This window comes from Urocitellus parryii, chromosome 1 (assembly GCF_045843805.1).
Source record: "Urocitellus parryii isolate mUroPar1 chromosome 1, mUroPar1.hap1, whole genome shotgun sequence".
In the NCBI taxonomy this organism is placed as follows: domain Eukaryota; kingdom Metazoa; phylum Chordata; class Mammalia; order Rodentia; family Sciuridae; genus Urocitellus; species Urocitellus parryii.
The window spans coordinates 86,632,720-86,640,126 of record NC_135531.1 but is presented as its reverse complement, the minus strand read 5'-3'; the positions used below and the strand labels follow the sequence as shown (position 1 = coordinate 86,640,126).

The 7,407-nt window shown below is 33.9% G+C and overlaps 1 pseudogene; it reads right to left on the bottom strand.

The window, feature by feature from the left end:
* Positions 1–307: 307 nt before the first annotated feature.
* On the bottom strand, positions 308–2,208 carry LOC113184556 (large ribosomal subunit protein eL42-like; annotated as a pseudogene).
* Between the last annotated feature and the right edge of the window lie 5,199 nt (positions 2,209–7,407).

The following is a 7,407-nucleotide window of genomic DNA, read 5'->3' as shown; positions in this document are numbered from 1 at the left end:
TGGAATCAACAGAAAGTACAATTAGAGACCTTCAAGTGCTATTAATAGTGAAAGGTTGAGCACAACTTTAAATCTATGTAATTAGTTAGCTTCCCAGTTTTTTTTTAATACTTATTTTTTAGTTGTAATTGTCAGTACCTTTATTTTTTAATTTATTTTTATGTGTTGCTGAGGATCCAACCCAGGGCCTCCCATGCGCTAGGTGAGTGCTCTACTGTTGAGCTACAACCCAGCCCCCTTACCAGTTTTTTTTTTTAATCTCAACATTTTATTATGTTATGATTCATAACAAAACAAACAATGAAGCTTAGAACTGGATCACTTGGCCCTTTCTCATCTCCTCCCAGTTCAAAATGCTAGCATCTCTTAATAGCCAGCATTCTCTCAGATCTGCAGTTAGGCTCAACACACTCAAGCCTCAGCACAATCTTCTTTGTAGTTTTAGCCTTTTTTCCTGAAAATTGGCTTAGTCTGCCCACCATAGCCACTCTGTTTCCTGTCATACCGCCACTTTCCCTGTGCATACAGAGAATCCTTGCCCTTCTAGTACTGTGTCACTTTATGGGGTTGGTGTTTGCCGCATTTCTTACAGAACGTCCTGTGGGTCTTAGGAACGTTCACCTAATAAACACACCATTCACAAAACCAACCAAAATGGCCCAATTGCCTCACTGACTCAGCTGCAGCTGAGGAATCCCACGCCAACTTGATTCTAACTCCTTGCTAACACACAGGGATCTTGTGGCTGCAAAATGTGGTCCAGTCCCATGTGCTTCAAGCACAACAACCTCCATTTGGCCCCAAAGAAGGAAGAAAGCTTTATTAACCTCACCCACGGCTAAGTCTACCTCATAGACCCCATCACTTCAATTTCGGCCCCCAGAGCCTGATCTTCTTGATCTAGCCCAGTAATGCTGGGTTTCATTGGGATACCCGGGCCTCGCAGGGGTCTGGACCTACCACAGGACAGTACCGTCTACGCTGTGGCAAGGATTAAGCTGGATGTTACAGAGTCCAAACCCAGCGTCTTACCATCCTTCCCAGTTTTTTTGATGTTGGAAAATGATATGAGACTCCTTGTTCAGAGACAAATAACTATACTATATCCATGATCAGAACTAAGTTTGCACCATAAGATAAATTTCCATAAGATAAAAATACTGTAGCCATTGGAAGCATCAGCACAGTGTATTATATTGTAGAGGAGGAACTCTAAATATAGAGAATAATAAATAAATTTTTAAATTCTATTGATTTTCAATTGATCCACTCACAAAATTAATTCACAGTTCCACAGATTCTTCATTGGGTTACCCATTCAATTCCAAAAAGCCAGTTGAGGATAGATGCTTTCTAAGTAGTATACCTAGTAGCCATGTCTAGGAGCAAAGAAGTCCTTCCAAAATGTTCAGGAGATCCTCTGGGAAGAAGGTACCTTGGTTCAGTCATCATGATATCTGGTTTTAAAGAGTTCAGGCTCAAAGTTTTGTAGGGTTTTTCTGTATAATGATCTACCGAATAACAACAATTTTCTATCAGCTCTTTTCATTCAGGAGAAACCCTGTGTATTTATGAGATGGAGAAGAGAAAGCATGTAAAACATCAAAAGCCCATCTCACATGATAATTTAGTAGTAAAAGCCACAAAAGCAATACACCAAACTGTCCTACAGGGCCCTTCCCACCAGTAACAATATTTTTCTTTTATTACTATAAATATTTTCAATGCTATCATTTGAACTCGGTTACATCCTTTACTTATGAGCTTAGGAGGAGGATTACTTGGGTTCATGTGGGCAATGATGCCACAGAAGTTTGTATCATTTCATTCTATAGATGTTACCAGCATGTCTGGAGGTGTGCATGTAAACTTTGATATTCCTGAGTGACAGGAAAACTTCAGTCCTAGCCCTAATTGTCTTGTTTCATGGCACTGGAATTAGAGGTAAAATTAATAGAGGAAGGATCAAGGATATGTAGGGTGAAAGCAGTTTCATACCAATTACTAATATACATTTTCTTTTGTATCAAGCAATGTTACAGCATTGAGTAGCTCCATCAAGTGGAGCTTCCATTGTTTCATGTTTTCCCCAAACACAACACTGGAAAGTGACAGCTTCATTAATGACACTATCTAGTTCAGCTTTGGATATACCTGAATTAAATAGTTGTGACCAGATTGTTTTTCAGCTGTGCCCAGAGCATTCATACTCACTATTTTATTTTAAGTTTGACACACAAAGTGGTACTTCTTTTTAAGTCCACAGGAATCTGGGGGATCTAATTTTCCCTTACTAAGTTCTCTAAATTTAATACCCAGTTTCATAAGGACCAAGGAAGTTTTCAACGTGGTAGGGATGATCACAAACATTTATCTACACTTCCTTAGGCCATGAGTCAGTAAGCTTTTTGTCACAGTTATTAAAATACCTGCTAAAAACAACTTAAAGGAGGGCTGAGTTTGTGGTTCAGCAGTAGAGCACTCGCCTAGCATGTTCTAGGCCATGGGTTTGACCCTCAGCACCACATAAAAATAAATAAATAAAATAAAGGTATTGTGTCCGACTACAACTAAAAAGTAAATGTTAACAAAAAACAACTTAAAGGAGGAAAGGTTTAATTTTACTCATGATTTTATTCTTGGTACTAGTTGATAAAATTAGGTGGGTTTGAGGTTTTCCATCATCTACCAGGAAGAGAATTGTCATCAACCATGTCATTGTCCATGGAGCTGTCTGTGAACTGACCTCTGGTTACATTGCCTGCAAACCACCCCCCTGATTTTGGCAGTTTAATAGGAAGTACACTGGGGCACAAATTATTGTTTGGTTCTTCATGAAAGTGAGTCAACATTTTTGCTATTAATTCCTTGGACTTTTCACAAATGCATTGGGGGGCATGAATTCCTCATTCTTTCTTTTCCAGAAAGTCCTGATGCTATGCCACAAAATAAACATCATCAGAAACATCAAGAAGTGTGATTTGTCTGAGATTCTACTGTAAGGTAGCATGATCTGCCACAATTTCATGGATATTAAAAGAAAACACTGAATCTCAATTCCTGAACAGTAATTTGTAGAATCAGGTAATAAATTCACATAAAATGTGCTTTGTTCTAAGGAAAGAATTCCCAGATTAGGAAATTTGTGAACATTAAAGTAAGCTGTAAGCATTATTCCCCTTTGCTCCATGGTGAAACATTATGTCAAAGCTATTTATAGTTGTTTGCAGTTGTTGCTTTGTTTTTACTAGGGATTATACATAGGGGTGCTTTACTACTGAGCTACAAGAGCTACATAGCCATTCCTTTATTTTTTCAACTTTTTTTTTATTGAGATAGATTCTTATTAAACTGCTGAAGATGACCTTAAATTTGGGATACTCCATCCTCAGGTCTTCTGAATCTCTGGGATCACAGGTATGGACCACCACACCCAGGTTTGTTTACTACACATTCTTGGAGGATAGGACAGAAAAAAAATGTAGTCAGTGTGTCCTCTTTAAGTACATGATAAAAAATTAGAGGCCACTGAAAAATTATCTTCTTACAGAAACAAGTCCATATATGTTAATAAATAATAAATATGAGGAAATCAAACACACATGAAAAAAATAGCTTGTCAGCTCAGGTAAAATAATTAGCATTTCATGTCATTTGTGTGTGACATGAGTAAAACTTAAAGATAGAAAAACCAAAGATAAAATATGGCAATCTACATGCCTAGAAACCTCAACAAAAATAAACTTATGTTTATGCATTAAATGTATTAAAATTATGCTTTAAAACTGAAAGCAATGCTGAATGCACCAGCATACTGAAAGAATAATAAACTACAAGTAAAAGAGATTTATTCTTAAGGTGCAAGGATAGTTGAACAAATAAAAATCAATTCTCTTAATACAGCACTTTAACAAAATAAGGATTTAAAAATCACATGAAGTTCCCAAAAGATTGAGAAATAGAATTTGTCAGAATTCAACACTGTTCAATAATTTAAAAAAAAAATCTCCATAAACCAGGAATAGGACATTCCCTTAGCCTAATAAAGGCCATATATGTAAAGTCTATAGTTAATGTCATGATGAAAATCTGAAATCTCTACTTTTAAAAAAGCAAAAATATCCACTCTCACCACTTATGAAAGTGGTGGAAGCCTATCCAGAGAAATAGAAAAATAAGAAATAAAGTTTTCTAAAATAAGAAAGTAAAATACATTTCCAAATAATGCTCTTATATGTGGAAAACACTAATGACTCTATAAAAATTATTAGAAATAACTTTAAAAAATCAGAAAATTTGTAGAATACAAAATCAACATAAAAAATCAGTTGCTTTTCTATATACTAACAATGAAGTATCTGAAAAGAAGTGTAGGCAAATCTCATTGATTTTAATATAAAAATATTTCCTAGTGAAACAAACTTAAAGAAAAATCCAAGAACAAACTGAACTAAGAAGGTGATAGATATATATTAAGAATTACAAATGAAGTGAGGAAAGTTGCAGGACATCCCATGTTTGTGGATTGAAAGACAAATATTGTTAAAATGTCCATCCTTCCCAAAGTGATTTATATTGAATGAAATATTTACAAAGTTGTAATGACATTCTCAATAAAAGTTCAAAAATAATTCTAAAATTTATATAGAACCACAAAAAAGCATGAATAGGTAAATCAATCTTGATAAAAAAGAACAAAGCTAGAGGCATCACAATTTCTTATTTAAAATCGTATTGCAATGCTAGGGCAAAGAATCACAACAATATGCTGGAATAACAATGAGCAAGTAGGTCATTACAACAGAAAAGAAAGTACAAAAATAAATTCTTGCATATACAGTTGTCTGATATTTATTAGAGAGTCATTAAAAAATACATAATAGTTGAATAATCTTCTCAGCAAATGATTTTCAGAAAACTGGATCTCTACATTCAAAATGATAAAATGAAATTTTTTTATTATTCATGGACAAAAGTCAATTCAAAATGAACTAAAGAACTTAAAAAGCAGAACTGAAACTATAAAGATTTTAGAAGAAAACACCAGGGAAAGGCTTCATTTCTGTGTTCTTGGAAATGATGCATGACAATTAAAAACCAACCAAACAACAACAACAACAACAACAATAAAACAACAAAGCAACAAAATGAGAACTAAAAAACTAGAAATGCATAAAATTAAAAATCTTCTCTATAACAACGGAAGGAATTAACAATCTAGAAAATGTGAACTGATAGAGTGGTTTGATATGAGGTTAATCTTCAATGTAAATAAGGATCTCCTAGAACTCAATAGCAAAACAAGACACAACAAAACCAAAACTGAAACAGAATATTAAAAAAAAAAAATGTTACCCAAGGGCTGGGGATATAGCTCAGTTGACAGAGTGCTTGCTTCAAATGCACAAGGCCCTGGGTTCAATCCCCAGCACCACATAGAAAAAGTGATTTTTTTTCCCCGATTAGAAATGGGTTAAGCACTTGAATAAACATTTATCCAAAGAAGACATAAAGATTATCAACATGTATGTTAAAATATGTGAACATCAGTAACTATGAGGGAAATGAAAATCAAAACTACAACGAACCCTTACCTCAAATATGTGAGGATTCAAGAAGCAAGGCAGCAGTATTTAATGTATTGAGAACTTGGAATACTTGGAAATTCTTGGTGGGAGTGCAACATGGTTCAGCCACTGTGAAAAAAAAAATAAAAAAATTTGTTTTAAAGTTTAACACTTAAAATTAAAAATAGAATAATATTTTAAATGAAAACTAGAATAACATAATGTCAAGTAAAACCACTTCTGGATACTTGTCCAAAATAATTAAAATCAGGATCCTGAAGACATATTAGTATTTATGCTTATTGCAGCACTGCTTATGGTAACCAAGTTGTGGAAACCACCTAAATTTCAACTGACAAATTAATGGATAAAAAATTATGTATACATATAATTGAGTGGTTTTAAGTCTTTTAAACAAGGACATTTTGCAATATGAGACAACACAGATGGGCTTTGAGTATCTTACGTTAAGTGAACTTAGGCACAGAAAGAAAAATGCTACATGATTCCACCTGTATAAAGTATCTAAAAAATGTCAAATCACAGTATGGAATATGGTTACTGTGATTTAGGGGAAGTAGGAAATGGCAAGTTACTAATCACTAGGTATAGATTTCAGTCAACAAAATAGAATTAGCTCTAGACATCTGAAATACAATATAGTACCTGTGGTCAACAATAATGTAAGTGGGTATATCTCATATTAAATGTTCTTGCCAGAATAAAATCAAATAATAAACAAATGGAAATAATAGCAGTATAATTCTAAAGAAATTCAATGCTCATAAAAAATTACCCCAGTGTAGGCCACAATCTTGATGTAATCATAGACCAGATCAAATTATCAAACCATCATGAAAAGATAGTATAAAAAGAAATGAAACAAAGGTTTATTCCAATTAATTCCTGGTTTAAGATATTTAAATTTATTTGAAAAATACTTACTATCATGACTTTTTTTTCTTTTTATGTTTAATATCATTTCTCACTAACATTTCACACAAGACAATCTTCAATTTCCTTTTCTACTTTCTTAAATTATGGTTCTTTCATTTCAACTGTTATATTTTTTCAGTGATGTTTTCTCTATTTTGCATAATACATTTTTATGTTACCAATATTCCCATTTGATTGAGGATGTGCTTTTAGCATACATCAAAAAACTTATTTTGTCCATTATATAATAAAGGTTGATTGGTGTTTTATCTTTAGTCTACTAAAGCTACGCTGTGATTCTCTATGTATGTGTGTCTGTGTGACATACAAGATATATATGTGTGTATGTGTACATGTGTACACAATCAGTGATGTACGGGGTAAGAACATTTCAACATGACGGTGTTTCATAAGATTATAAAGAAGCTGAAATTTTCCCATCATTAGAGAATGTTTTAGCTGAAGAAGAAGTGAAAGAAACAGCGGCTGCAGGAGAAGAAAAGGAACCCCCAAGAAAATTCAGTGAAAGGTTTAGCAAAAGCTTTTGCAGACCTCACAAAGCTCCTCAAAATTTTAAAAACTCCAACAGGAAAATGTTTCTGTTACTACAGAGGAATGTTCACAATGTGTTATCTGCTTACAAGAAAATCTATGGTGAAAAAGAGAGACAAACCAACCAAAACACTATGGGTGTTTTTCTAAAAGGCATAAAACATCCAAAAAAAAAAACCCTATGCAGGTCCTTTCAGGAGGTGTTCACAAAGGAGGTTTGCTGTCCTCACAAATGACAAACCCAAGCACCTTACTTCCTTTTGTCTTTCCAGTGGGATAGATGTACACATGGAAGACAATATAATTGATCCTGACCCTGTGGAGGGCCAAAAGACTATGTATCAGCTTTGAA